The following is a 22164-nucleotide window of genomic DNA, read 5'->3' on the forward strand; positions in this document are numbered from 1 at the left end:
CTGCCGTCAACCTGGAACTCTGCGCCTGCAGACTTTCCTCCATCGCCTCAAGTCCATATGACGCCACGTTCGTCGTTCCCAACCTTCTCTTCTGTCCGCGCAACCTGTACTGACCACCGTTCGCCGTCACCACGACGTGGCTCGCTATCCCCGATGCGGCGCCGTCTTGGTCCCAGAGATACGGGAAACTAGCCGTCGGAGTTCCTGAGGCACGAACTGCTTCCATGTGTAAACGTTCAACGGCCCACCCCCTTCCGTACACTACCAGTATCATCGATGTTATTGTTGAAGGCGTTCGCACATAGGCTCGGGTCGACGCAGTAACTGCCGTTGTCGTTATTCACCCTCATCTTTGCCGCTCCTTTCGCAAAGTGGAGACGCCCCTGGATGGACTATCGCTCCGAACTGCAAGTGCACAAAGTATTGAGCCATTGGCTGCATGCATGGGTCGGATCATTGTGCAGGACGTCGTGAATCATATTGAATTTATAAGCTTCCAGCTTGCTCCCACGAATTACATATGAGATGGGACTTTCATGTCATTAACCAGTGATTGACTGCACACCCGCACAAGTGAAGTTTTCCACCTTTTATGACGCCTATTTTGACTACGACCACGCTACTGAATTGTTGTGCCAGAAGGCACTCCCATTTTGCCAGGTTATGTTTATCTGACTGTATGGTGTGCGTCTGTGGCCGACCCCACTGTGCTCCAAAGCAAGCGCCATGTTCAACAAGAACGTATCGACCGTCCCTTGCGCTCTCCTAGAAGACGAAACCCTTGGAAGTCTAGAACATATAAACCCTGGCCTTGTTTTCACCTTTACTGATGGCGTGTCGCATACTGACATCGACGGACTAGATCCCTGCTTGTCAGAGCCGAACTCACCGACTGCCGGTTTTCGTGCCTCTTTTGACGATGCTCCAGAGATCCCAAGAAACTCAACTTATGGCTCTACTTCAGTGGTTGTTTTCGTCTTTTGATTTGCCCCACAACGTCCCGGTGGAGCACACCATCGACTCTCCAAGCCATGGTCCCCTTCGGCAACGGCTGTGTCGCGTCTCCCCAGCCGGGCCTCACACCATCAAGCAGCACGTGGACGACATGATCCAGCGTGCGGTTGTTCGACCCTCAAGCAGTCCTTGGGCCTATCCTGTCATTCTCTTCCGGAAAAAAGGTGGTTCTATTCGATTTTGTGTAGACTATCGCCGCCTCAACAAAATCACACGCCGGGTCGTCTATCCTCTAAGTCGCATAGATGATCCACTGGACAGAATAGACGGGGCATAATTTTTCTGCTCGCTTGATTTAGGGTTCGGGTATTGGCAGGTGCCAATGTTGGGCGATTATCACCCCAAAAAGATATTTGTCACTCTGATGGGCTGTACGAATTTAATGTCTGCTGTTCAGGCTGTGCAGCACTCCTGAAACGTTTGAGAGCATGATTGATAATGTTTTTCAGTGGCTCAATTAGAATATCTGTATTTGCTACCTAGACGACATTGTCATCTTTTTCGCTGATTTTTAGAATCACCTTCACGTTTAGAACAAGCTAAAACACGCCTTTCGAGATCTGGGCTTTAACAAAACCTCCAGAAGTGTCACTTAGCTGCAATAAAACTTACCATCTTGCGTCATGTCGTCTCCAAGGGCGGTGTCCTTCCCGACCAGCGAAGCTTCACGCTGTTGTCGAAATCTCAACGCCAACCAACATAAAATCTTTTCGCAGTTTCTTAGGGCTTTGCTGATACGTCCGGCGCTTTATTTCCAACTTTGCTTCCCTCATTGAGCCATTGACAATGCTCCTCGGTTGGCCGTGACTTGCCTGACTGGACTTCGGTCTTCGACCATGCACTCCGGACATCGCGCCATCTACTGCCCTCGCCACCCACACTCGACACTTCAACCCTACAGCGCCTACCGAACTTCATGCTGACACCAGCAGAGTTGGCCTTGGGGCTGTGCTTTGCCAACATAAACCAGGTTTTGACGTATATGCCATGGCCTATTCAAGCCGAACCCTAACGAAGGCGGTATCCAATTGTACAGCTACCCAGAAGGAGTGCAAGGTAATCATGTGGGCGCTTACTGAATTTCGACCTTATCTGTACGCCCCCGCATTTGATGTGATCTCCGACCACCGCGACCTCTGTTGGCTGTCTTCGTTGAAAAATCTTACAGCTCTCCTGGGTCGATGGGCGCATCGCCTCGAAGAATATGACATACGAGTCAAATACAGGTCTGGTCAGAAGCAATCTGATGCCGACGCTCTCTCCTGTTCACTCCTACCTACTGATCTATCGGACATACCTGGTCACCTGTCTTCCCTTTTTGTGACTGATATGGCAGCTGAGCAACTAAAGGACCCATGGAGTGTTTCCCTCATCCCCTAGCTTTCCAAATTCTTCCCAAGCCGTAACAGTACGCGCTCCTTGTAGGCAAGTATCTCACTTTGCAGTACGCGATCAGCTCCTTTATGGAGACAAATACTACTTTGATGGCCGCAAATGGTTGCTCGTCATTCCCCGACAATTGCGGTACGATGTTCATTTCTTGTTTCTCTCTGATCTAACGTGTGGTTATTTCGGCGTAGTCAAAACCTATGAACATTTGCGTCTTCGTTAGTTCTGGCGCGGGCTGTACAACTTCGTACGAAAATACGTCCGATCCTACCAAGATTAAACATGCCGAAACCCACTGGATCCTCATTTTTTGTAGTCCATTACAGCCGTGGCTTTTCCCAGTGAAGCCATTTGACTGTGTTGGCAGTGATGTGTACGGACCATTACCATGCACAGCCGACGGCAACCACTGGGCTATAGTTGCAGTCGACCATTACACGCGCTATACTGAGACCACCGTTCTACAGCTAGCTGCTACTATACAGGACGTCACCTCGTTTCTTCTGTGGTGTATTATACTTCGTCACGGCGCGCCTAAGCAGCAGCACAGCGACCGTGTACGCGTATTTCTACAATACGTCGTCGCAGAGCTTTTTACGTAGCGGAGCATCATCCATCGAACGAGCACTGCCTACATCCTCAAACGAATGGCCTCATAGACCGCTTTAACCGTACCCTCGGGGTCCCGTTTTCCAAGTACGTTGCGTCTGACCATGGAAACTGAGACCTTGTGCTCCCTTAACTGACGTACGCCTACACCACCGCCATCTAAGCCACGACTAGTTTTTCTCCATTTCTCCTTATATGGGCAAGAGCCATCGTGCATGCTCGATAGCATCCTTCATTATCACCCTGATGTATCTGAGCGCACGCAGAGGTACTGAGGCTGCTAAATACGCCGAAGAATGTCGCCAGTTTGCCCATTTTTTCACAACTGAAGAAAAGGAGCAACAAAAGTCCGTAACGTCCGTGACACCTGGTGAGCCCGCGCCCAACTTCGTTCCAAGTTTTCTCATGTGGCTCGGTGTACCCACCAGGACTCCTGGCCTGTGCTCGAAATTCCCGTTAGACTTCGAGGGGCCGTACCACAATGGGCCTCTTCGATTTTCCACTTCTGGCTCGCCGCGGGCTGCCCGCGGGTAGTCCGAGGATTCCCCGAAGCCATGGGGATACACGGGAAAATCGAATGTTGGACTGCTTCTCGGGGAGTCCGCGGTGAGCCCGAGACTGTAAATCGAAGAGGCCCAATGTTGAACGCACTTCCCCTGTCGATTACGTCGTCCAGCCGCTAACACCTTCCCAAGATCTCAGACACCGTGTACTTGACACAGTGCCTGTTGCTCGTCGGAAGCATTACTAGGACATGCTCGTCTGGCCAACACCTTGAGTCGAGAGTGTGGCTACCCACTTATCCAAGGGTGATTGTAGTGAAGATTAGCTAAGCTCCCCAAAAGCATCAGTGTCATTACCCAGAATGGTCATGTTAACCACTGTGAGAAGCGTCATAATCAGTGTAAAGGCAGTCGGAAATCCTCATCGCCATCGTCCATTGGTACGGGGTTCACTTTGGCGGCTTCGGTCAGCTCATTGCTGCTACCCTGGTCCTGGATTCCTACCTATAGCCTTCAGAAAGACCTTCGCCAATAAATCATATTTCAGTTTTATACAAAGGCACTCTTTCTCAGAGCCTGCGTAGTTTTTTCTTCCTTCGACAAACAACGGCTAGCTTTGGCGAATACTTTTTCTCAACCGCTTTGCTTTTCGACAAGGATGGCACCGAAGCCTATATCACTGTCGTCCGTGTGCATTTCTTTTTCGGCGTTTTCGCCGTAATAAGGGAGCACGGGTGGGTTTTGGAGGAGTTGTTGCAACTCGCAGAATGCTTCATGTTGGACGTCTTCCCAGCTGAAAGGAATGCTATCTTTCGTCACTGGCGTGCTTAACTATGAAATGCGTTCCAAGTTTGCGATAACGCGCCAGAAGTAAGCTCACAGTCCCAGAAATCTTCGCACGCCCTCTTTGTCTTTCGGTCGTGGGAAGTTCGCTATGGCTGAAGTTTTCACCGGGTCAGGCAGCACTCTCTCAGCGTTGCGTCGTGGCGCAAAGACGCGATTTTTTAGTACGCCAAGCAGCACTTCTCTGGCTTTAGCGCTAACCCTGACGTAAGATGGGCCTGAGCACAGATCTGTTCGTAGAAAGTGTGGGCGGATACCACAAGGGCGTAGAGGTATACAATCCAGGTGTGACTTCAGTGCAGCTTGCACAGTGTTTGACTCTAAAACGTTGTTGGTGCCATGCACAGCCAAAACAGCAGCACCTGGAACCTGTATAGTCTATCCAGGGTTATTAAGGCAGTCTGATCAAAGTTTCTCTCGTTCAGTTTTTCTTGCCAGTATCCTGTTTTCAGATCCTTCGAAGAGAAGTACTTCGCCTGGCAGAGGCGGTTGAGGGCGTCGTCATTCGTCCAAGGGGTACACGTTGGCCGGCAGTCTTTGTGGTATTTTTTTCAGCCTCCAGTGGTCAACGCAGAACCTTTATGGGCCGTCGTTTTTATTTACGAGCATGACCGGCGCAGCCCAGGGACTTTCCGATACCTGTATAATGTCGCCGCTTAGCATGTCTTCGACTGGTGTCCACGAGGCTCGTGTGAAGAGATGCGGTACAGTGAATGTCAGGTAGGTCGAGCTCCATCCTTGGTTATTACTAGGCGCTTCAGTAGATGTGTGCCACTAATTTTGTGACCGACTAAAAACACTCGCTGGTGCGACGGAGCAAAGCTAACAATTTTTTTTACGTTTACCTTGCGGTAGCGCTTGGTTTACGTCGAAGGGATGCGGAATCTTGAAGGCATCTTCGGGTGCGCGTCTAAAGTCGGCGACCGTGATCACTTCACTACCTTCTTGCGTTTCTTCGAAGAACCAAATTGCAGCGCCTTTGTTTAAATGCTGGTACTACTCGGTGAAATTAGTGACCAAAACCTCCGATTGGCGTTGCTTAAAGCGCCCAATGCTATTTGCGACAGAGACAACATGGTCGAGAAGCAACCTTTGGTCACTCTCAACGATAGCGTCGACACCAGGAGAAGCATTGTCACAGTAGACAATGATCATCAAGCTAGCGCGGGGTGGCAGGGTGACATGATCATCGGCGATTTTTAGCAGCTTAATCGTGTCCGGGGTTTGTTTGCGACGTCATGGAGTGATCGAAAAAAAATGGCTGGCCTAGCTCAGGTAACCATGGATATGCAAAGCAAAAGCTTGGCTTAGTGTGGCTGAGTATTCATTTCGCTCTTTTAAACCTTCGAATTTGATGTATTGCCGACCACATCTGAAAGGCATTCGGTTCCCTGCAACGCTCACAGCGGGAGGCCGGAAAAATGGGGCGTTCGCCGTATCGAACGCGGTGTTAATTCATGGCGGAGGCACCGTTCTCCTCGCCGGGCGCTACTTGAATCACGTCGGCCGAAACCAACCATCGCCACATACATGTGAGGCTGCGGAATGTTTGGCTGCCTAAAAAATAACACATGAGTGGTGGTAACTATTGAAAAAAAGCGCTACTTTATCTTCTTACAAAAAAACAAACAGACGCAAATAAAAGGTGCGAGGGACTAAAAGACTTCTCAACAAAGATTGAAGGCGGGCCAGTTGGTACATAACTAAATTATAAAATAGAGCTAGAAATAGGACTACAGAAAGAGTCCTGTTTCTAGCGCTGTTTCATAAGTTCCTTCTCAACAACCTAACATGATCTTACACGACGACTGTAAGGAACAACCCTTGCATTTGTTTACTTACAATAATATTCTGAAAATTCTTCAAGCAAGATGTGGTAACACTGCCAAACGCACTTACACACATTTAAAGACCGTTTTAGTAATACTTTTTACAGGCGCCCATAATTTTACTGGAAAATTGTGCTTTAAATCCCGTCGGTAGGCACATTTCAAGGCGCAAGCAACGTAACTGAGTAGGGGGAATTTCGAACGGTCTTTTTTAATTGTTTCTATGACACGGTGAGTGTGCACATACACAGAGATTTGTCTATTCTTATAAATTGTCTCCTGAATAAAAATCAGTTGTTTGTCTGCGCTGTGTCCTGCATTACTTGTGCCTCTTTCTGAGTCCTCCTGTTGCTCCGCCGTTATATTAGGAATGCACCTGAGGAGGAATGTGTTACCGTTGGCTTTTCTATAGAAAACATCTGCTAACAACGGCGCGTTCCATGCCCTGCCGTTGGGCTAAAAATTGAGTCGAATTTAAGTGAACATCTAGTAACGATGTTTCAACTGCACATTTCTCAGGTAGTCTTTTTGAGGAGAACGCGCTACGTAGTTTCAGCATTACTGTGAAGATTGCGTAAACAAGGGTAAACTACCACCACAAGGAGTATACGGATACCAAATTGGGCCACGCGTCACTCAAAATGAGCGTTCCATTACACTGCAGTGAGCGGTTGTTTTTCGGGAGCCGGTTAGACAAGAACACTACACTGTAAACGCAAACTAGCCGGAAATGGAGTTTTAATCAAGTGATGTGCCCTGAAAAGTACCTATAGCAAAAAATGTACTCCCTAGGCATGATCTAAAGAAGTGGACGAACCTCCATGGTAGTACCGTTGCCCATCCGGGTAGCAAAACGGAGGATTTAGAACGACTTAACACCATTTGTGAGATGGCGTTCCGTTCCTTGTATACTACCACGTCCACAATAAATGCCCTATCTGAGGTAATCATCTCAAGCGGGCGGTCGCCATGTTAGTCTTCTGTTGTCTCCGTGCCCCAGCACTTCAACCGTGTCCTAATGCTAATTAGAACGAGTAAGCAGGACGCGACGGTTGCACGCAGCTACAAAACCAATACCGTACGTATACCCGTATAGATGCTTCAACCAGCGCGATCACAGGCAGAGAGCGCGGCCGTGTTGTCTCAATCTGTTTATTTTGGCGATAGGTGTTGTCAAACTCTGCTGCTAACGAAGATGCAGTTCTCGCCGTTGCAAACAATTGCAATGTTCATCTGCTTCGCTTGCTTGCGCTTACATAGACGATTTAAATTCTCGTGCCAGCGCGCCAACGCACCCGACTGCAGCGACTCAACTTGCCCTGGCGGCACGACTGGCTGCCCGGATGTAAACAACTATCAACGCAGCACGGCCGGTGACTCGGCGCGGCGTGGCGCGGCCGGAGCTTCAAGCCTCGCGTTGGGCCGTCGTTTTTTCTTATTTGTGAAGGACTAGTTGTGTCATTTGGTGGAAAGATTTTCAAGTGCCCCTGTCACACGAGGAACGGCCGCAAACAGCATTTGGATACGGCGACAGGTGTGGACAGCTCGCTGGTAAGTGGTCTTTCATCGGTCGATGCGTTTGTCAAACGTTTGGATAGGGTTAACAGCGAAGTAGGCGGGTACCCGTGCCGCTCACAGCTCGTACACGCACGGGCAAAGAAAAAAGCGCACACTCGTATTATTTTACTTGTTTGTGGGTTTTGGGGTATGCGTTCGCATTCTTTTGTAGGCCGGTTTGTAACAGGGCATTCGAGATAAAATCGTTTGTCGCGCGCGGCGTCGTTTCAAAGCAACGTGACGGTTACTTCGTGCTGGCGAAAATCAGCGCAGTCAGACGGAAGCGGGAAGGAAGGTAGAGAGATCGGGAAAGAGGGCGCTAATATATAAAAGAAAGCGTAATGCAAGACGAGAAATATAACACAACCCGCCTGCATTTCTCCGAACTTCAGGACAGAGCCGCACACGGGTACGTTGTCACAAACTCGAGCGTACGACGTCTAAAAGTACCGTAAATTTTTTTTTTTTCATTTTTCAACGTGACCTGAGCCACACTGCCGCGCATGCAGACCTGATTGTGTCCCTGTGTTTGAGCGCACAGCCATCCTTTTGCGACATAAGAACCAGCGAACGCGAGAAATTGTAGAAGCCAGCCACATCAGAAAAGATGGTTCCGAATGTATCAATCATCCCTCTATCGCCCTGCTTAATCGAGAAGTCGCATATTTAGACGCACATTGAGCGCTATTTCGGTGCTTCTTCTGGGAATGCGTGTTGGGGGTGGGAGGGGGGTCTTAATCCATGTATGATGCGGTTATCTTTGCTGATTTTTCGCCTTTCCTGCGCCTCAAAGTTCGTTTTGTGGTTTTGTTGTTACGGTTTTTTAGTATTTTCGGCTGAGTGCGCCGAGAACTGTGACGCATTGGGGGCGCGGCAATTGGGCGCTTGGGCATATAAAGCTTTGAATTGTGCAATAATAAACTAGTTGCGAGTGTGCGCTTGTGCCGTCTTCATGTGTTCTTGTCCTGGTTAATTTGCGCGCAGTTTATTTTTTGCAATGCATAATTACCAACTCGCCCAACTCGAAACCCTTTTACAGATCCTATACTCCGTAAAAATGAGTTGCCTGTCCTTTTAGGTACGGCAAAATCTCGCGCAGCGCATCATTCTGCCAGGGGGCCATATCCTAATGTCAATGCACACACTATGAAAGCAGCTTGCACTTAATGCGTCACATTGTCTGCTGATAAGCATTTTAGATTCGCCCCTCTCATCATCATTCACTTCGTGGAGATGGCGGGATTTTCTTTCATAGCTTGTTGTCACTGCAGTAATTAATAGCAGAATCAGTCCTACAAATCACAGAAACGGTTCGTTTCACGTTGAAAAAACTCACAGTAACACACTTTGCACCACACGGAGGAACAATCGGTTGCAGTGATGAGGCATAAGGGTAACTTGTTGTTAAAGGGTCATTGAAGACAATCAGCAAGTTGATTTCAAACGGAAGTCGGACCTCCGCATAGCCATTTCAGCATTGATTTAGTGCCAAGATGCCTTAAGTGCTGAGAAATCGCTGTTCAACTGCTCATCAAACGTGACGCAAACACGACTGCAGTCGCTGTTTGCATCAGGATAAACCGGAAGCAAGTGAAGCAGCGGTGATTAATAGCAGTATACAAGCAACTGAATAAAACATTACCACGTACCAAGCAGTTTGGTCAGTTCCGGTCAAATCGCTCATGCTTCCCCAAACTCCCCTGTCATTTGCCGTTCGAGACCACTAAGCAAAATGTTTCTCCATTGGACCTGTGATCAGTATGTACGCTTCACTGAAGAAAAACATTGGCCTTTTGAGGCCCCGCAAGTTTTGGCGTCGAACGATTTTCTCATGCGTAGCTGGCATGCTCCCTTGGAAAGCGGTACTGCCACCCCAAGTATGGACGAGTAGCACCATCCAGCGGCAGCCAAGAAAGCAGTTGTGCGCGTCAGGCCACTTAAGCCCTTCCGGTGAAAACGTGTTTTTGCTAGTTTCAACCTTATTTAAAAAAAATGCCAGGTGTAAGAGGGGTATAATAGTGTTCTCCGTGAGCTAATCTATCAACCTAGAGAGACTTGCATTTTAACTTCACTGTCATTTAAAGTTGTGCTCGAGTATATTGTGCGGAAGTAATATCTTTTTTATTGCTGCAAAAGCCAAGATGGTTAATGTACTGGCACTTGGCTTTATGAAGCCTTTGCATTCCTAATTTAAGTACTGAATCTTCGCAGGGAACCTGGCATAACAATTTTATTACTGTACCGAATTATTAAGTTCATTTAACCATAGTGTCTGTTTTGAATTTTACATGTGGGTCATTTTTTTTCTTTTTTGCTTTTTCAGGTAGATGTTCCTTTGACTCCCTGCCTGCATTCCGCGAACGGGGAAATCAGCCTCCGCATCGATGGCCAGAGTGTCTTGACTGCATCATCTTTACTGGGAGGACTGTGTAGTCTGTTTGCATCGTTCTGGGTTTTCAACATTCAATATCCCAAGAAGGCACACAGAGCTCTAACGTTTGTGGAACATGCCTTTTTGGACCTTGCCAGCACCAAACCACGTGTGAAGGATTTAGAACTAATTAACTTTTATCGCATCAATATCCCTCACCAATATTTGATTTGTTTTCAATCCTGTAATCGTTGGATAGTAGTTTAAAGAATTTCGTATTATGTTTCTGACGTTTTTTTTTTTACTGAACAGGGATATTTGATGGGCCCTTCAGTATGCTGATAATACAGCTATCTTTTAGTGAAGCAATAATATTAACCTACTAATATAACTTGAAACAATTATCTAAATAATGTTGGCAACTGGTGCCAAATGAATCAACTTAAAATTATCGGAAAAACACGAATTACATGGCTTTTTCTTCTCACTCTGAAGAAGCTGTCGCAAAACCACGCATTCTGTTCTATATCCTTGCAATTAACCCCTCAGACTGGGTCACTTTTCTTGGCGCATTTGTGTCTTTATCAAAACGCACTGGTATTTTCCGCAGCATATTTCTCGTTCTTTATATTACTCATTTATCCATAGCCATCTCATTGCTGTCTGTCTCCTACATCATTTATCTCTTGTGCCTTTACCATCTACAAAATGCTCGTTACCTTTCAATATCAAATCGTTACACAGCTCTCGCTCATTTCACCACCAATTGAAAAAAAAATTTGTTGAAAACCACTGCAACCATTTTTTTCACTTTGTGTACTGAGTACTGATGCGTACTGATAAGTACTCACGCGTTCTCAATCCTCTAGTATTATATAATGATGTCACTTACCATGCCGTTGTGTTTGTGCCTATATGTTTTTCGCGTATTTCCAGTTCTTGTAGTAATATTGTTTCTACAGTTTGTTCAACTGGCACACAGATCGCTCATTTCACCACCAACTGAAATTTTTTTGTTCTTGTAAACCACTACAACCATTTTTTTCACTTTCTGTACTGAGTGCTGATGCGTTCTGATAAGTTCTGATAAGTACTGACGCGTTCCCGACCCGCTATTATTATATAATGATTTCACTTTCCATGTGGTTGTGTTTGCGCCTATCTTTGTTTTTCGCGTATTTCCAGTTCTTGTAGTAATATTAATTCTGCGGTTTGTTCAACTAGCATTCTATTGCTGTCTTCCATTCCTAACTGGCGTCTTTTTAGCAATTTACCATTTTTGCTTTCTTATAGGAGGTCGCCCAAAGTTTTTATTTCGGAGCCTCCTTGTGTACACCATGTACCATGTAAACTTGTATGCGAAAGTTCGTTTGAAATAAACCTGAAACAGAGAAAAACCGCGTGAAATCAGTACTCCCGCAGGGAACCAGAAACTCTCCCTTGTGGCCTTGAAAAAACTCCTTTCGGAAGGCCTACAAAACCGCCCCAACTTTGAAAAACTCCATTCAAAAGAAATATATGCTTCCCTTGAACCTCCTAAAAACTCCCCTCGCGAGGCCTACAAAACGTAAAACTCCATGCAAAAAAAGTAAATGCTTCCCGTGAACCACCTCAAAACGCCCCTAAAATAACATAAGTACTTCCCAAGGGAGCCATAATAGGCTCCTATTCAACCGCCTAAAAAGTCCATAAACATCACTTAAAAACGCCTTGAGGAAGTAAAGAATACTCCATTTTGATCTCCTTAAATTCTCCCTAACATTTCTTAACACTCCCTAACTACCTCCTTTCTATCACCTAAAAACACCCTGTTTTGAGGAGGTAAACAAAACCTCCCTGTTCCATGTAGTAAAAAAACTCCTACAAGGAGGATCACTAGAGGACAGGCGAAAAAGAACCTCTAGGGAGTATATGGGTGGAAAAAAAGTTTAGAGTGTAGGTTGAACCCCATTGAGTTGCGTAGTAAGTGCGGCCCGGAATTATGAACAAAGATGTCAATCTCCACTCCAAATCGGAAACGGTCTGTTAAGTATTTTTATGTAGGTGTCGATTTTGAAAATAGGCTTGTACATTAATTTACAAGTATATAGGCAGAAACATCAAAGTAGTCATTCTGAGCCACTCTAAAAACTCCATAAAGTCCATCATAAGCTCTTAGTCATGGTGACATATATTGTTGCAATAGGAGCCTACAGAACAAGGTTGGAGTTTGCCTAAAATACTATGTCTAGTTGGGTCCTGCATGTATCGGGTTTCGGCTCTCGTTCTCTGTACCAAAATCTTGAGGTATGCGTTGTCCTCCGGAAGGACGTTTGCCGAAAAAGATGGTAAAACACGTACTGCCTCTCGGAGGTAAATGCATGCTGGTTTGCAGCGTATGCTGCTGTGACGGAAATCTTTCCCGACGAAACTAAATTGTCTGATTGACATTCGGAAACGTTTAGCCTTAAACTTTTTCAACTTTGCTATAGCTTACCAGCATCGTTCACCTATGGGTTGCCTTTAATTGAAAGATATGCGCGAAGTTATTCTAGGAACGAAGTTCTTCTGTGATCGACGATCCACTATTGCAACCCTTTTTCCCTGAACCCGCCGTATTTGTGAACGAAGAAATACGGCGTGGACAAAGCTACCAAAACATAATTATGTGGCCTCACAGTTAACTTTTCTGACCCTAAAGCAATGAACTTTAATTCACTTTTCTATACTTCCTAAGCCAGAAAAAAAAAGAATACATGCGGTGTCGGGATAAATAACTGGCATGCAGAAACAGCAACGATTCCAAACATTTTGTTCCAGCGTTCACACCAAGTGCTTCATGCACTAGGCTGTCCTATACCAGAGGCAGTCTTCACACCTTAGCCCAACAAATCACCATCCCGCCAAACCATAGCTTCGGAGCACCTTACCTAGAGGAAAGCGGTCATCGGTTATATGCATGATGACAATGCCAAGAAAGAATTACCGCACGGTAAAGATGACTCCACTAAAGCCGGCGATGAGCCGTTCTCTGAGCAGGAGCAGAATTATCGCCAATCTGCCGAGAGAGAGATAGAGAGAATAAACTTCTTTATTAGCAAAAAAAATGTGGAGTGGTGTCCTCATTTCAGGACCCCATTCGTGGTGCCAGCTGCGACAGCCCTTTTAACCAACCGAAGCTGGTCTTCCGGACTGGAACTAGACAACATGCTCTCCCACTGCTCATAAGACGGACGAGGAATTCTGTCCAACTTGGGGTTTTTCTGACAACCCCACACCATACGGTAGACCGTGCCAGGTTCGCCACAGAATTGACACAGAGCGGAGTAGTGGGTCGTGTACAATAGGCGCAATTTCGTCCAGTAGGGAAACGTATTCGTTTGAAGCAGCCTAAGTATTCTTTCCTTGGCTTTCGTTAAGGATTCGTGGGCCGGGGGGTAAATCCTGCGCTCGAACCTGTAATGCTGACTGATCTCGTGGTAGGTGAGCAATGGGCTCGCAGCCTCTATCCCTCGTGGTGCCCGGCGGGATAGCTCTTGGGCAGTATTATGGGCGGTGTTGTTGCCCTGGAGGATCGAATGGGCTGCCGAGATACTTACGGAAAACCAACAAAGCACTCATTCTCCAATGTGCACCACCCGAAGTTGCTACCTGGTAAAAAACCTGGCAATAAAGTGTAACCATGGACGCGCACACCAGTACCTCTGCTCACCATTCCGATACTTTAAACGCAAAAGGCATTCCAATATGCCGGAAAACGCGGTACCAGTTACACGTAAACGCAATCTCTCTGCCAGGCTCACGTCGACAGCTTAAGAAACCGTCCACATGTCATGGGCGTCAAGCTCCTCCACATGGTATACAATACTGCAAGTCTCACATTTTATACATCCTGTAAGTGCCATCACCGGCATAATATACCAACAAAAAGATTTTACATATTTGTGTCGAAGGTACCTCAAGCCCCTGTATGACATCTGAAAGTACGCGTCTTACCAATGCTGCTTAAATTAAACGTTCTCGAAAGTTTCCGTTTGCACGCAATGTCAGACAATTCACCGACATTCCCGAAAATATTGCTTTCGTTACGGAAAGAGACCGAGTCAAATGATAATGACCGCCTTTAGGAAAGTAGCTTATGATTCAATAAATGTTTGTAAATTGGTTTGGGTTAGCTGAAATTTTACCAGTGACCTTTTTTTCTACATTTTTGAAGAAAACTTGCATCCAAGCCACCGTGTCGTAGTTTTATAACGGTACAAATGTAAAAAACGTTTACAAAAATACCAGTATTTGTTGATTAACAGGCTATCCCTAATATGTCTTTTTCTTCTTCAGAACCTTTTTATGAATATGAGCCACTTCCAGGTAAGCACTTTTATTTGCCTTGATTTCATGTCTTACGCCGTTCATGGCTACCCGCAGCTGGAGGTAATATAACCACATACAATGGGTTGCATTCAACTTCTATTCCTCTAGTTCTACGCTTTGTAATAACCTACGCGAAAATCTAATACCAGGGGCCGTTTTTGTTCCAATACACAACCTTCCAAGCGCCCTAATTATCTCGGTGAATTGAGCTGCCAGTACAGCTTGGTGACGTCCGAAGTGTGATTTACGTTAGGCGTAACATCGTGTCAGCTGCTTACGTCTCCATTTCCATCTACACGTACAACGGTTTCCCTCAAGGATTACGCAATGGCAGTTTCGGGAGGCTCCATAGGCTTCACGATACCTCCCGAGTGCAAAGCCACCCGAAGGAGGATACGGGTACTTTGCAGTAGTTATGAAGCTCAGGGTGAAGGTAGTATTGCAGTTTTGATCAATTTTTCAGTTGCTCAAACATTTACCGGTGGACAGTAAAACTTTTTTCACTCTATGCAAAATTCACAAAATCTTAGGGGTCGTTCTTCAAGCCCCCATGAAATGTCTCCGGTGTCGTTAAGCTGTGCCATTTCGTTCTCGCAGACGAAACGGCCTTCCACTACGATGCTCCAGCTCCCACAGCTGATGTACCTCAAACAACGAACATGCCTCAAACTCCGAAACGAAACGTTTTCCCCTGGCATAAATACCGTAGCTCACGTGCAACTGGTAAGCACATTTGTCGGTTCTACAGCCTATAGACAAGAGAGAATTAGTGGTATATTATAATATGCTTCAAAAATACTAGAAGAAAAGGAATAAGAAATACCAACCCCTCTAGAATAGAACATGTATTATGGGCATAATGTATATGGGGATATATATTAGAGGTATTATTGGGTGATGCTCGGGTGTACAAAAGAAAGAATGATACCGATTCTCTCATCTGAAAAAACCTCATGCGTAAACCCGCATTCATATTGATGCGATCTGGGATTTTTCAAGCGAAGCTTAAGTGATGGGACTGACGGGGTCTGTAACGCGAATACGCCCTACTGGAAAGCCAATTTTTCCTGACAGTGGTGATTATTGTGCGGAAAGTGTCCCAAAATTAAAACGTTTCCCTTCGAAGGTTGGCAACAGCTTCGTTACGCTCCCGCGAGTAAAAAGAGAAGTGCAGCAGAGGAAGTAGGTGTCGCTGGCGTGCGGTAGCGCGGTCAGCAATAGGCCTAACATCACGTTGTGATGTGAACATCGACATCCGTTACCCACAGGCTGACGTAAGAAGAGAATGGCATTGTTCTGCGTGCCGTAAGGCTGTTAGCCAGTGATGTTAGGCCTAACTTGTCATTTTGAAATTTAGAACATTAGGCCGAACGCGTTATCTTGGGGTTAACACCTACAAGCGGCACGCACAGAATATAATTGCTTCCTGAACGCCAAGCAGCAGGTACCGATTTGCGCCGTATACCAACAACCCACACGTTAGGCCTGCTGAGTGCCCAACCGAGAGTTGCGGTGGGCATTCTAGAACATTTGTGCGTACCTCCCCTAGTAACACATGCTCGCAGTAAGGAATTACGCAACCAAAATACCTATCGCGAGAAAGCTTCGAATTTCCCAATGGTCGTCGTTATACGAAGGGGTGAGTACCTTTGTACCCATTTTGTCGCTTTAAAGGAAAATTATTTATATATTTTTATTGATTTAGTTCTACCCTCGAAGGCCCATAGGCATTTTAGAGGGGAGTTTGTTAGGAAGTTATACATAAAACTAGTAAGCAGCAACCAATGTCCTTGTCCTTAAAATACATTGTCCTTGGAATCGTAATTGCGACGGTTTTAATGTGCTTGCCAAAAATATTTTGTTAGTTTATTTATAAAAAAATGCTAGCGCTCGGACCAGGCTTTCTCCTGGTCTGAAAGGTTTTCTCCTATTTGCCCATAAGCTGCCTAGCTTATTGGTTCTCTGCTTATTTGTAAACAGAATTTCGCAGACCTTTTCTTTGAGAGAACGTCATGTGGTTTACTAACCGCTACGCCTATTAGCTTGTAAACACAAGCTCGGGGCGCCGCGATATCGGAATGATGCTCATGGAGACTTACATTGTGTAGCGGCAGCTCAACAGCTGTCATTAAGGAGATTGTCTGTTGATAAGTTACCAATATATTAGGTACACGTTACCAACAAGGAAACGCCAGGTAGTTTAGAGATGGTGGGAAGTATCTAGAAATCTTTTTTCACAAATGCGTGCACTTCTTCGGGATTACGCATAGGCAATTTTATATATACGTATAAAAACAAACGAAAACGGCCTATAATGTCTGAAATTAGTGCGGACACAAACTTAGCTGCTGAATATTGTGCCTGAAACCATGGGGAAGTTTGCTATGCGTAAGCATATGTTCGAAACACGTCCACGGAAATTTGTTCCTGTTTGTAGCGCCTAAGACAATGCTCTGTAATGGCGAACAAGTGCCACAGAAGGTAGTGAGAGAAAAGGTAAATCCTCAGTTTAGAACGTTTTATACGTATATAATAAATAATACCTAGCATCAGCTGTTTTGGGAGCTTTAGACTCAAGGCAAACATACGTAGATTTCTTTCCGAATACGTTCTTTGACGAATTTCTCTCCTCCTCACTTTTCTCACTCAGTACTATCAACGAAATGCGCGCACATAAATAGAGGTGTGCGAGCCAACGATTTCAAGCCGCGAAGCTTTACAGCATTCAATTCCGCAGACTCAATCGGGAGCCGTATAAGTTATATTGTGAGATTTATTGAACACCGTAATATTATTGGGCGAAGTCAAGCAATGAGGCCGCGTTTTACTGACAAACAATAACTTGTGCAGGCGATCATATCAAAAATTTCACAAGGTGTTTTATAAACAATCAGTCATCAGTAGGATATCCTGGGTAATAAATGGCACACGTAGAAAACCTTTTGGGATCTATTTGCTTTACAATGTCAATGAACGGGTCCGAGAGAAGCACCAGATGATTGATGGAGAGACCGCAAAGAGAGATCAACTTTCTGGAGTGAAAAAAGGAAAAGCTCCTTGGAGACATTACTTATACTGCGGCTCTATATTTGCCTCTGGTAGTAAATGCGCGACGTCTAAATGTACCTGTGAACACGATGAGACTTGCAGATGTTGTGGAATCAACCTGTTCCTAATTTTGGGAGCGAAATCAAAAATATCGTGACTGTGTGAAATGCCAATAAGGTTGAGAAAAAGTGATGAGAGAAATCTAATGTCTGTGGAATAGACAGAAACCGTCACAAAAAAAGTGCGAAACCGCAAAATACAATCATCCTTATGTGCAAAGAACATGTCTGAAACCGCGTGCCCCGGACTGGTATAGCCAGAGAAATGCCTGCTCAAGCCTCCGTCGGAGGGCCTTGAACTTGAACTTGAAATGTCATTACGAATATGTTGCCAGCGCCATTTTGATCGTTACGAACTGAATAGACACAAGTGGAACAAGTCAGTACAGTGCTAAATGCTACAAGACATATTCATGGATCTGCCATTTTTGAAATCGTAACGCTAGGCAATGATAACAAATTCATTGCGGCCATCGAGAGGTCCAGTTTTTTTTCGGTGGTTCGAGCAGGAACGATTGTGATTTTCAGAGGACATGGCCTTCAGACACTATGCTGGGCCTCCCCTAGACACTGGACTTGAACCAGCATACGACCTGGGGGCACCACAATTACCCGGCAGTGATCCCTTGTTTCAATACGGTACGTTGCGTTCACTTTTGAAGTCCTCGTGGTTCTCCTAGTATACCGAGCAAAAATTATACGCAAGGTAGAGAAAAGTGCGAAATGCATTTAAATAAAACATTTTAATGGCGCTTATACAGGGTGTCCCAGCTATCATACAACAAGAACACAAAACAGAACAATGCGTTAATGGAACAAAACCAAGCGCAAAATGTTTTCAGTGCAGTGAAGTACCAGCGACCAATTTTTTCGTCAAAAAGTTGCTCTTCGCACAACGAAAGCTGTGGTGTAAATCACCAGTCACAGGTTGTTGAATGCGACACGAACGTTGTGTACTGCACCCCCCTGTCGTGTGAAAAAATATATATTGGACAGACGGGGCGGCGAAATAAAGAGCGCTTGCGGGAACATCGCCACACGTTAAAGGCCACAACCACGTCCCACCTCTCGGCGCATTGCTCTAAGCATGGTTGTTACCCAATGTATACCCAAACAAGTGTTTTATTTGCACACAATGACGCACGCACGAGGGACATTTCGGGAGCCTTCTTGATAAAATAAATTCTGACACGTGCATTACCTTGCACTCGGGGTCACTGCTGGATATTAAATTTGCTTATCTCAGCAGTACTTGAGCTTCGGTTTTCTCTGCTGTGGAGAGTAGGTTAGACTGGTGGTCTACGTCACAGCTGTGGTTAGTGCGCAGGATCGACTCTTTGTATGTTTTCCGTCTTTTTTTAAACTTCAGTGGTTAGAGGCGCTCGTGTTGTGTACTCCTATTTCGTCCCGTCAAGTTTGCGCCTGTTAATCATAATGTTGGTATATGTTATAGTATGTACGTATTTATGTAGGATAAAGGTTGGCAGTCAAGAAGACCTAGGAAAGCAATGGGGGAATGCGGTAGGTCATAGAAACAGATGAAGACTTCTTTAAGTCAGAAAGTGATGACAAAATGCCCGCCGGGTGGGATCCGAACCCACTATCTTCAGAATACCGGTCTGGGGCGATGACCACTAGGCTACCGGCGGGGCTGTTTCCCCACCACTTTCTTGGGTATTTATGATAAGGTATTCTTTTGTTTGTTTCCCGCAATAGGGGGTGGTAGCCAGCGCCACTCGTGGGTTCGGATCCCACCCGAAGGGAATTTTTCAACAACTTTGTTTCTGACTCAAAAAATGTTTCTTCTGTTTCTATGACCTACTGCATTCCCCCTTTGCTTTACGAGGTTTTCTTGACTGCCAACCCTTATTCTGTCTTGTTTCACCGAGCCCGTAATTTCCCAATTTTGATTCGCTGCATGCCTAGCGAGGGCTTTTGTTCTGGCAGTCTTGGTACCAAGGGTAGCTTAAGTGGGGATAACGCTGGTTTACCACTCTCTATATGTCGTAGACACTGGAGTCACGGCCCTGGGGTTAAAAAGAAGGTCCCCTTCACCCCGAGTAGTCCGAGTGGCGCTGCCTATCAACCCAAGTGCAGGAATGAAAGAAAAAAAGATCCCTTAACATAAATACCCAGAAAGTGGTGGGGAAACAGCCCCGCTGGTAGCGTAGTGGTCATCGCACCAGACCAGTATTCTGGAGGTCGTTGGTTCAGATCCCACCCTGCGGGCATTTTTTCTCCACTTTCTTTCTTACTAAAAAAATTCTTCATCTGTTTCTATGACCTACCGCATTCCCCCCTTCGCTTTCCGAGTCTTTCTTGACTGCGAACCTATATTAAGTCTTATTTCACCGAGCCCCTCATTTCTCATTTCTGTATGTATGTATGTATATATGTATGTATGTATGTATGTATGTATGTATGTATGTATGTATGTATGCATGTTTTCATGTAAGCATGTATGCATGTATGCAAGTATGTATGGAGGTATGTATGTATGGATGTATTATGTATGCATGTTTGCATGTAAGCATGTATGCAAGTATGTATGTATGTATATATGTATGTATGTATGTATGTATGTATGTATGTATGTATGTATGTATGTATGTATGTATGTATGTATGTATGTATGTATGTATGTATGTATGTATTAACTCACCTTACCGGTACTCACCTACGGGGAGAAACTTGGAGGCTCACTAAGAGGGTTCAACTTAAATTGAGAACCACTCAGCGGGCAACGGAGCGGAAAATGATAGGTGTAACATTAAGGGACAAGACGAGAGCGGAATGGGTCCGGGAGCAAACTGGTGTTAAAGACCTATTAGTAGAAATTAAGAAGAAGACGTGGACGTGGGTAGGGCATGTAATGCGAAGGCAATATAACCGGTGGTCATTAAGGGTAACAGAGTGTATCTCTAGAGAAGGCAAGCGTTGCAGGGGGCAGCAGAAAGTTAGAAGGGCAGATGAGATCAAGAAGTTTGCGGGGATAAATTGGTCACAGTTTGCACAGGACCGAGGTAATTGGAGAATAATGGGAGAGGCCTTTTCCCTGCAGTGGGGTTAGATAGGCTGGTGATTATGATGATGATAATGATGATTTATGTATGCAAGCATGTATGTATGTATGTACGGGTCAGAATATGAAATGTGGGGCTCGTTGAATTAAGACAGAAATAAGGGTTGGCAGTCAAGAAAACCTCGCAAAGCAAAGAGGAGAAAATGGTAGGTCAATAAAAGAAAAAAGAATTTGGAAACACAGAAAGAAAGCGGAGACAAGTGCCTGCCGGCTGGGATCTGAACCCACGACCTCCAGAATACACGTCTGGTGCCATGACCACTACGCTCCAAGCGGGGCTCTTTTCCTCTCCACATTCTGGGGTACTTATTGTTTTCTGCGTTTGGGGTGGTCGCAAGCACCCCTCGGAATACTCGGGGTGAAGGGGACCCTCTTTTTACGAATGGGCCGTGACTTGACCATCTACGACATGTCGAGAGTGGTCCCCCAACGTTAAACCCTCTTAAGTTCCCAAGGCACCAAGACTGCTGGAACAGCGGCCCTAGCTATGCATGTATCGAATCAGAATAAGACATAAGGGGCTCGTTGAATTAAGGCAGAAATAAGGGTTTGGAGCCAAGAAAACCTCGGAAAGCAAATGGAAGAATGTGTTACATCATTAAAACAGATAAAGAATTCGAAATACAGAAAGAAAGCGGTGAAAAAAATGCCCGCTGGGCGGGAACCGAACCCATGACCTCCTGAATGCGCGTAGGTATGTAGGTATGTATGTATGTATGTATGTATGTATGTATGTATGTATGTATGTAGGTATGTATGTATGTATTTATGTATGCATGTATGTATGTATGTGTGTATGTGTGTATGTATGGATGTATGCATGTACACAAAGATACTTGGGTAATCTTCTATGAATAAGGAGGCACAGAGGAATGAGTAGGCTGCATTGTTTACTACAGTTAGTGAAGTAAACATTTAGTAAATTTACTTAACAAGGAACGAAAGAATGATAAACATGCTCCCTGAGTTGGGACCACACCCACATCTTTCGATTTGATCTGGAATGCCCTACCAATTCGGCTATTTGGGCGACTGTGCTACCCTTGACTTTCGGAGGTATTTTAATTTACTTAAACTGTATATGGCGCTTGAAGGTTGTAGTCAGCGCCGCTCTGATTACACGGGGAGAAGGGGACCTTCTTTTCAACCCCCTGGGTCGGACTCGAACGTCTACAGCCTGTCATGAGTAGGCAACTGGCGGGAAAACGGCGTATGCTACCTGGGCATCAAGACTGCGAGAACCGATAACTTCGATTGGCTTTAGCAGAATAATATAGTTAGTAAATGAGGATCTCGTTTACGAAATCCAGGCAGATAGGTCGGCCGTCTTTAGCACCTAAGAAGGCGTAGGGGAATGAAGTTCAGCAAGATTTGTTGACGGGCTATTTGGTTGATACTTGACAAGCTATGAGGATGATGAGCCATGAGGAAGACGTATGTATGTATGTATGTATATATGTATGTATGCATGTTTGTATGTATGTACGTATTTATGTATGTATGTATGTGT

At 45.4% G+C, this 22164-nt stretch overlaps 1 non-coding gene across 1 annotated transcript; it reads left to right on the forward strand.

Moving 5' to 3' along the window:
- Positions 1 to 19728: 19728 nt before the first annotated feature.
- Positions 19729 to 19801, forward strand: Trnat-agu (transfer RNA threonine (anticodon AGU)). The gene has a single exon. It is a non-coding gene; the product is annotated as a tRNA-Thr (tRNA).
- Positions 19802 to 22164: the final 2363 nt, after the last annotated feature.

This window comes from Haemaphysalis longicornis, unplaced genomic scaffold (assembly GCF_048455015.1).
Source record: "Haemaphysalis longicornis isolate Haplotype H1 unplaced genomic scaffold, Haemaphysalis longicornis Haplotype H1 scaffold_5, whole genome shotgun sequence".
In the NCBI taxonomy this organism is placed as follows: domain Eukaryota; kingdom Metazoa; phylum Arthropoda; class Arachnida; order Ixodida; family Ixodidae; genus Haemaphysalis; species Haemaphysalis longicornis.